The sequence below is a fragment of the Antrostomus carolinensis genome, unplaced genomic scaffold, assembly GCF_000700745.2.
Source record: "Antrostomus carolinensis isolate BGI_N321 unplaced genomic scaffold, ASM70074v2 scaffold9772, whole genome shotgun sequence".
NCBI lineage: Eukaryota > Metazoa > Chordata > Aves > Caprimulgiformes > Caprimulgidae > Antrostomus > Antrostomus carolinensis.
Window position 1 is genome coordinate 74,094 of NW_010300233.1, and position 8,921 is coordinate 83,014.

Below are 8,921 nucleotides of genomic sequence, written 5' to 3' on the forward strand. Positions count from 1 at the left end.
GGCTGCAACACAAACACGAGGTGGTAAAAGCTCAGTGGTGCAGCATTCCAGGGAGTTACTGCTCTGGTATGCACGCATGTACAATGGGCACTCTGTGCTGGCCTCCACCCACAAGCTTTTAACCTCTCTCGCTGCTGGTAAAAAAGAGAAAGCTTCTGGCAGACAGCATCTAGCTCAGCAGGCAGGGCAGCAGGATGAGTCCGCAGCCACCAAGGGTGCAGGGAAGTGACCACAGCCACCAGCGTAATCAACCAAACCATTTGGGACCCTACGTTGAATGGAAGCTGAAATAAAACTCATGGCTCTGAGCTGGGAAGGGTCTTTCAGGTTTTGAGTCATTGGGTAATGTTTTAGGGAGGGTGAATAAAAAGTCAAGTTTCTGCTTCAAAGTCTGGTTGTGGGTCTTGGATTCAAGCTCTGGGTCATGATGCCCAAATACACTCATCCCTGCTTGGCCATGTGCCTCCATGTCAGTAGAAACAAGTAACAGATTAATAGAGTCACTGCATTACACCAGTGTCAGGTGAGCTCTTGCCAAATCCACCTTAAAATTCCATTTTAAAATATTGGCCTCCTATTCTGCTGAGAGCCTGCAGATGATGATATCACCAGACCCGCAGGTAGCAACAAATAACCCTGTGCTCAAACACCACTCAGAATTAACTGAGTCATTGTTTTAGGTATCTCCTTACTCTCCTCCAGGGTTAATAGTTAAATGACTTGGATGCAGGGACATTATACTCGTCTTTCTTGTTTGGGCAGGCTACCTGCCCTTTGACTAATTAGGAAACCTCACTTTAGGCTTCTGAATGTGTAACCTCTTTTGGAAACCTTCCCATCTCCCCTCTCCAGACTGCCTGTGAGCAGAAGTGCTGAAGGGATGGCAATGAACACTTTTCCTCCAGCAGCTCTTCTGCCTTAGCTGCCAATGTGCAGATCTGGAAATCTAGGGAGAAAGCAGATTTTCTGGGAAACCTTCACCTCTATTTTAAACACCCAAGAGATGGGGGTTGTCTAGACTTTTAAATGCTGACCCAAACTGCCCTTCCAGACTCACCAGTATCAAGTCCCATTCAACAGGCAACTACAGAGGCGTTTTACCATCCAAATTAAGCTTCTGGAGGAAAGTGTTACCAAATTAAGCTTCTGGAGGAAAGTGTTACTGCTGGCAGGCTTCCTGCAGTCAAGTTAAATTTGAGGAGGATAATTCACAGGTGAGTGACAACAGAATTTCACAGAAGTTGGCATTAGCTCTTAATCAGGGAGAGATTCACGCTTCCTCTGATAAGTACTGAGAAATAATCAAAGGTCTGTGTGCTCAGCCTTGCTAGGGCTGCTCACATGTTTCTTATCAGCTCCTCTGGACACCTCAAAGGCACTTCTGGAGGTGAAGGCCTGAAGTACAAGACCTCCCTTTGGGTCATCCTAGCTGCCTCCCATTACAGGTTCTGCTCCCTTCTTCTGCCTCAAGTATCTACACATGGTTGCACGTATTCATATGTCAGGGCTATAAAGTGATTAAACTGAAAATTTACTGTGGACAAAAACAGAGGTAAGAGCCCATAGGAAGGCACAGAAGCCCAGACAGAAGAATTTGCGATTCTCTCTGAAGTGAAAGTGGGTATAACACTTGGCATGGCTTTTGCCACATGCACAGGAGCAGACACATGAGTAACAAGCAAACCTTGATTAAACAAATACAAAGAAACAAGGTTTGGCTGCCCAGCATTTGTGCTGCTGCTCTGATTTGCTCAAGCACCAGCAGAGAGCTTGGTGCTCTGAGAGACACTGCCCACATCCCATCGTGCACTAATCCCAGCCATGACTGTAGCTACTGAGACTGTTTTTGTTTTATTCATAATGTCCAAAATACCTTAAGATGAAAAAGAAAAGAAATTCTACTGAACAGGTTCAAGAGAGGAGAAACTGAGGCACAAGTCTGAGAGTGTCATGGTGAACATGAAGCGGAGACCACCTCTTCTCAATCCCCACAGCTATCATGTTACCTTTGGATCTCCCATTCTCTCATGTGACATACAGTTAAATCCCTAATATCTGCAAAATACCAGAAATCCTGGAAGCCTCTTTACACTCCATCTTTTTAAAACCATTCACCACAAAGCACTGGAGACTATACAGTAATATTTAATGATCAGATATCACTTTTCACTCCAAAGACTCCCAGGTTGCTTCCTTGATTATATATGCCACTGCTGAAATGCAGCTGCCTCTGGGGCAGAGGCCAATGGACAACCCACATTACACCCGAGGGAAAGTTTTGGTCAGAAACCTGCTTTTATGAGAAGTGTCAGTGAAACTTCAGAATCCATCATGGGACATAAAAACCCAACAGCCTGGCATGCAGCAAGCTGCACTGAACTCAGTTAACCCTCATTAGGAATAAAAAAAATAAAAAAAATTTAAAAAACACAACAAAAAAAACCACCAACAACCTATTTATTCATTATTACTTTGCAAAAAAACTAGGAATTTCATGTGTGGTTGTGGTTGTGGTCTATGCATGGCCAGATCACCAGCAGCAGAAGTGTGATGCAGATCAGGAATAGGTATCTGATCTTCTGTTGAATGGATGAGGGTTGAGCCTTTCTTCATGCCAACTTAAAGACAGTTCCAGAGAATGGGTAGAACTTCTGAGTTGTAAAGCCAGCATGGTGCAGAAAACTGACACAGTATGACGCGATACAAAATCTGCTGGGATAAAATTGAGTCACTGCAAATTTTTTATAGAAGCATAGAACAGTTTGGGTCGGAAGGGACCTTAAAGATCATCCAGTTCCAACCCCCCTGCCATGAGCAGGGACACCTTCCACTAGACCAGGTTGCTCAAAGCCTCATTCAACCTGGCCTTGAACACTTCCAGGGAGGGGGCAGCCACAGCTTCTCTGGCCAACCTGGGCCAGTGTCTCACCACCCTCACAGGAAAGAATGTCTTCCTCATATCTCATCTCAATCTACCCTCTTACAGTTTATTTTTTTAAACAATTTGAACCAGGAGAATCAGTTTATGCTGGATCAGTATCATGCACCAGTAGCATATTTAATCGGTTGCTCAGAGCCCTGGAGTTAGATTTATCACATCTTTGGACCACAGCCTTAGTTATTTCCTGTGGCCATGATACTCTGAAAGAAAAACCCAGCTTTGGCAGAGAGCTGGAAAAATGACTGTGACAGCTATTTTCCGTCCACACTATAGATCCCATCGGAAACAACCTCTCCCTTTCACCGCCTTGCGTCAATCAGGACAGAAACAAGGGAGAAGGACTTTCCCTTCAAGCAAAACAAATGAATATCATTTCTTAATAAAGAATCAGAGGTGGCCTGGTGATGTCCAAACCCCAAGCAGGCACAACTCTGAGCATCCTGCCCAGGTGAACCTGCACTGAGCAGCGTGGTGGACTGGAGGATCTCCAGAGGCTCTACCAACCTCAGCCATTCTGTGCTTCTGTCATGTATTATTTAGCCTTTGTCTCTAGTGTTGGGAAAATTGGTCTCTCTACTGCATGCCAATTTTAAGCACACTGCTGAAATTCCCATCTGTAAGATATACCAGGATATAGACACATATAAAATACATGTGGGTATACAAGAGATACAGTATGAGATCCCCAACTGATAAGAGTAATTGCGAGTGGAATGACCATATGTGAATGCCTGTAATCCACAGATTATCTACAAAAATAGCTAACTAAGGCATGTGATTCATTGATGGGGTGAATTAGAAGAAAGGTGGTCCCTCTCCACATGGTCCCCTTTCCTCCAACACTGCTTTTGTTCCAGTCCTTCCACTTTTGCCTTTGATTTTGCATTGGTTATATGAGGATGTTCTCTGAAAGGAAAGGATGCAAGTTCTCCCAGGTGTGGTCTATCCAGATGAAAACATAGAACAAGGATTAATGGAAGTTACCAGACCAAAAGCAGAAATGTAATTTTTACTTGTTTCCATTAGATTGCCCTGAGCCCAAGTGCTACCAGCCCTCTGCATCTCCACCAGCCTGATGAAGTAATGCTGACTGATGGTTCTCCGTCAGTGTGCCTAAACCCAGCAAAGGGAGCCAGGAAAAGCTAGACTGGAGGGGAAAAGACAAGATAATCCAAAGATCTCTCACAGCTTGATGAGGCTGCAAGCATCTCCCTCAAGATAAAGAGACAGAAATAAATGAGAGCCCAAGCATAATTACGGAGGTATGTAAGTGTGCATATTACACACATGTGTATCTGTCTTCTCAACATAGACACATTAAGAGTAGATTATGGAATCATATTTGACTCCACAATTAGGTTTGAGACTCCATAATTAGATCAGATAGTCACCTTTCTATGTAAGTAACTAAATATTATACAGCGCTGAAGGGAGGGACAACTGAATGATTAAACAACTGACATGGCCATAAATCAAAAAGCCCTTAAGAGCAATACTGCTCAAGGTACAGCTGTGGCAACAGCCAACATAGCAAAGCACCCATCTGTGGTAGGAAGAGAGATGCCCATCATGTGTACCCAAGGACTTTTACAAGCTCCTGTCTGAGAACTGTGGCAAGGTGTTATAAATCTACTCACTCACAACTTAAGGCTGTGTCTGGGTGTCAGGGAAGGCAGTACAGTCATCAGACCTGTAACACCTCCTCATGCTGACTTCTGGTCTCTAAAGCACCAACCTCCTCCCGCTTGTGCCCTCTGAGACAAATACTGCTGCAGGACTGCTATAAAGCTGGGTCCAGTTCAGTGGATTTACATCTCTAAATCAAGGAATAGCCTTTGATCCCAATGACATCAACAGTCAGTGTGTCATTTTTACCCATCACCTTTGTGAAGATTAGGCCTTCAGGACACTAGAAAACAGAATGAGACGCCAATTGTGCTCCAGCTCATTACAACACAAAGAGCCAAGCCAGGAGATTTGCCTACATCAGGTCAACACCAGTTTGCTGAGCTCCCAGATCACAAGCATCATCATTCTTGGTGTGACGTATAATCAAAGGTGATTCCTGAGATGACCCAAAATACCTTGAGCAATCTGCTAGGTGCAGCAATGTGTGCCACTACAAGGTTAAAACTTATTCCATTAAAAACAGCCATAAAATTATTTGGGAAAAAGTGTCAAAATGCATGAGAAGGGGACTTCAAATGCTCGGTCTGCTCCAGCCAGCTCTTGCCAAGTGCACCATTCTGGAGGTAGTGGCAGCCACTCCGGGCTACAAATGGAAAGTTTTATGGGTATTTGGGGAAAGGTTACTGGCACAGAAATCAGCCACAGAAAGCAAAAGCCTGCACAATTCCATCATCTGTGTTACCAAACTTTCCTAGATCGACTCTGCTCTTGGAGAGCTGCCATCAGACACAGTAGCCTCCTTCTAACACCATCGTGCTAGGGCAATAATCTCTCCTGCTCCCTCTGATCAAACATTTGAGGGGCTCTGCACCCCTGAAACATGTGGAAAATGATTTCTCTATATAAATCATTAACAAGAGATTTGTTTTTATCTACTGCCATGGGACTCCTCCTTCCTCCTCTTTTTTTTTTTTTTCTTTTTCCCCTCCTCCATTATTTAATTTTCACTTGCACAAGTGCCAAATACACCAGCTTTCCCTCCCTTCAGGAAAAACAAATAAATAAATAAAATAAAACAGCACATCTGATAGGGAGTTCACCTTGTCTTGGCTCAGCAACCATTCCTCAGAGCTGAAAGTGATGGCACAAGGAGGACCAAAAAGGCTTTGGTCCAGGATCTAACCTGTGCCCAGTCTTGGGGTTTTACCAACAACACATCCCACATTACTCAATACTGCATGTTTCATATCAGACTAGGAATAAGAAAGGTTGGATTTTGTCCACACAGGCTTGTACTGTGTGTTTCCACAGCAGTGTCTTGCTTGGTGCTGTATAATGTACTAAGCATCCCCAGCATCAAAGGGGACTGTGAGAAAATAGGCCATATAAAGGGCATGCAAGAAGAGGAGTAGTAATTTGGGGTATTTAGAGGAAGGCATTGAGACTGCTTTGCCTTGCAGAATGTATCAGTCTTTCAGCTTTGAGGGAGGAGAGTCTGGGTCAGAAAAAGAAGTAAAATCCTTAAAGCCTCACAGATTTAATAAGAAAAAGCAGTAGGCAAAAGTAGCTCAGGACACAAGTGGACACGGCGGGATAGGCACAGGGCAAAGAGCAGCCCATGGTGCCTGGACAGCAATGTCAAGAGGCATAAATGTTAGCTGGGAGCATGACGAATAAACTCAAGATAACTAACAGCTGCTATGGGCAAAGGAAAGGAGTAGCTTCACCTCTAATGAGGCTGAAGAGGAAGTGGTTACAGAAGTGCTGGGAGAAGTTGAGTCAGATGGGAGATAAGAGCCTGCTGAGTACCTGCACGCCCAAAAGGCCTCTCCAGCTGAACTACTTCATTGTGCTCTTTGTGCGGCATTGCGCACATCGGGCTCTCTCCAAGGTGGCAAATAAGAGTGGGAGCACCAGATTCACGATTCTGATCTCTATTCAAGCAGGAAAAATTGTTATTGCCTTGTAATGCAAATGTCTTTGGGAGGATGTTAAAGGTCAGGATGGGGTGAGAATTTGGGGGAATCCAAGGTCAAGTCAGTCATGAGTGCCCCTTCTCTCCATTGATGACATATGAGTCTCCTTCTCTTAGGTCCCAAGCAAGCAAAGTCTGGTCTGTGAGCTCCACTGGATCAGGAGACCCCTGAAGAGATGTCCACGCCACTGCTTCCCAGCTGAAGATAGAAGCATGTCTGAATAGAGACCCAGTTCCTACCTAGGACCATGCTACAGGTTACTGCTATTTTAATTGTTGCTCACACTATTTTTTAGAGGTGTTCCTCGAGGGTCTTGGGAGGTCTGTTCACTGAGCAAAGCCTGAAGAAAAAGTTCTGGCCTGAAAGCCATGCTTAAAAGGCAGAATGTTTTAAGAGCGGATCCATCTTCAACTCTGATAAAAGGATGGAGGAGCAGGACTTACATTTCTGTGACTACCTCCTATAACACAGAACTGGGATCTAACGTGAACCAACACCTATAGCAAATGCCATTTATGACACTTATCCACCAGGATTTGTAGGGACAGTGCCTCTCTCTTTAAGCCAACAGACTTAAAGATCTCCATCAACTTTAGGATGCCTACAATGACATTTTTAATTTGTCATGGTGTCAGAAACCATGACCTCCATTTTTCTGTCCCACTCGCACACCAAAAGAAGACAGAGGCTTTCAACAAGCCCTATGTTTATATCCATTTATCAGCTCAAAGTCAGGCAGGTTAGAGTGCTGCCCTGTTTAAAAGCATGTGGTTAGAATAATTTAAAAGGGAAAAGTATTTCCTCCTCTTTGCCCACCCTCACTTTTTCTGAATAAATTGAAAAAAAAAAAAAAAAAAGAAAAGGAACAACTGACAGCTGGAGAGAATTTACTCAGCCTTTCAGGAAGAAAATTGCCATCAAGCAAAGAGAAAGCATGACACTTTTCAGCCCATTAGGTGAAGGTTTATGGAAGTTACAAGGACGTGAATATATGGGTTAATATTTTAAACTGTTTGGCAACCTCAGGAACAATGGGCATGTATAATAACACTTTGCCCAGATGCCTGCTATAATACTTTACATGTATGCAATCTCATTCAAACACTTACTAAACTCCCCCAGTCAGGCGTCACGTCTCTGATCCCTTCTGAAAAAGAACTGAAGAATTCAGCCGAGAATTATTCCCCTGTACAGAATTCTATTGAATCCCTACTATAGAGCTCCATAGAAAGGAGCTTTTCTCTATTTCAGAGAGAAAAATAAAAAAATAATAAAAAAAATACAGGAAGGATTTCCTTGTTTAGCAAACTAATAGGATTTCAGAGGAGATTCAGTGGAGACTCCATTGCATTCTCCAAAGCCCAAAATTTCGGAAGACTCAAGGAGAAGTAGGCATGGATCATAGCATCACTCCAGAATACGCTGGGTCTGGAAACATACAGTTAGGCTTGTGTCCAAGTCTTAGAAATCACATCAGTAGAATATTCAGGATATGTGGATTCATGTGGAGGAAAGACATGCCTGTAACGCCTCGCAGCTTGACCTCTGCTTTGAGTATCATCATTTTCTCCCTTCTGTCTTAAAACCAACTTCCCCATCTGCTAAAATACCAGGACAGAAACAGAATGATTCATTGTATACATATATATCTCTCAGTTTTAAAGGTTAAGGCTAACAAAAAATTTCAAAGCAACATAAAACCTCAGGCTTCCGATCTTTAACCCATCTCTAATTTTGAGGTATTTAAGTGAGTCCTGGGTTACCCCATGCTTGCCTACCACACATTCTTCTGAACAGCTTTCCCAAGAACTATTACAGGAGATACTGTACTACAGTAGAGGAAACTTTGCTCTCGTCACTGTCACATTCATAGAGCCCTTAACTGCCCAGGACTGCAGAGAAGCTCCTACAGAACAGGAATTCACTCCTTCAGAGGCATTTAGCCACAAACACAGCACCCAACTCTGTCAGGAGTTTGCAGCCCAATAGATCATGCAGAGCCAAGCATGATGGACCACACTCTGCTCTGGTATTCACCAGGGCAGGTCAGAGTCTTGCCACCATAGAATCACAGAATCCTTTTGGTTGGAAAAGACCCTTAAGATCTCCGAGTCCAACCATAAACCTAATACTGATAAGTCCACCTCTAAACCGTGTCTCTAAGCACTGTATCTACACATCTTTTAAATACCTCCAGGGATGGTGACGCCACCACTTCCCTGGGTAGCCCGTTCCAATGTTTGACAACCCTTTCAGTGAAGAATTTTTTCCTCATATCCAACCTAAATCTCCCCGGCGCAACCTGAGGCTATTTCCTCCTGTCCTATCACTTGTTAGGTGTTTGCATGGAAACTGGTCTCCTTCTGCATGGCTTT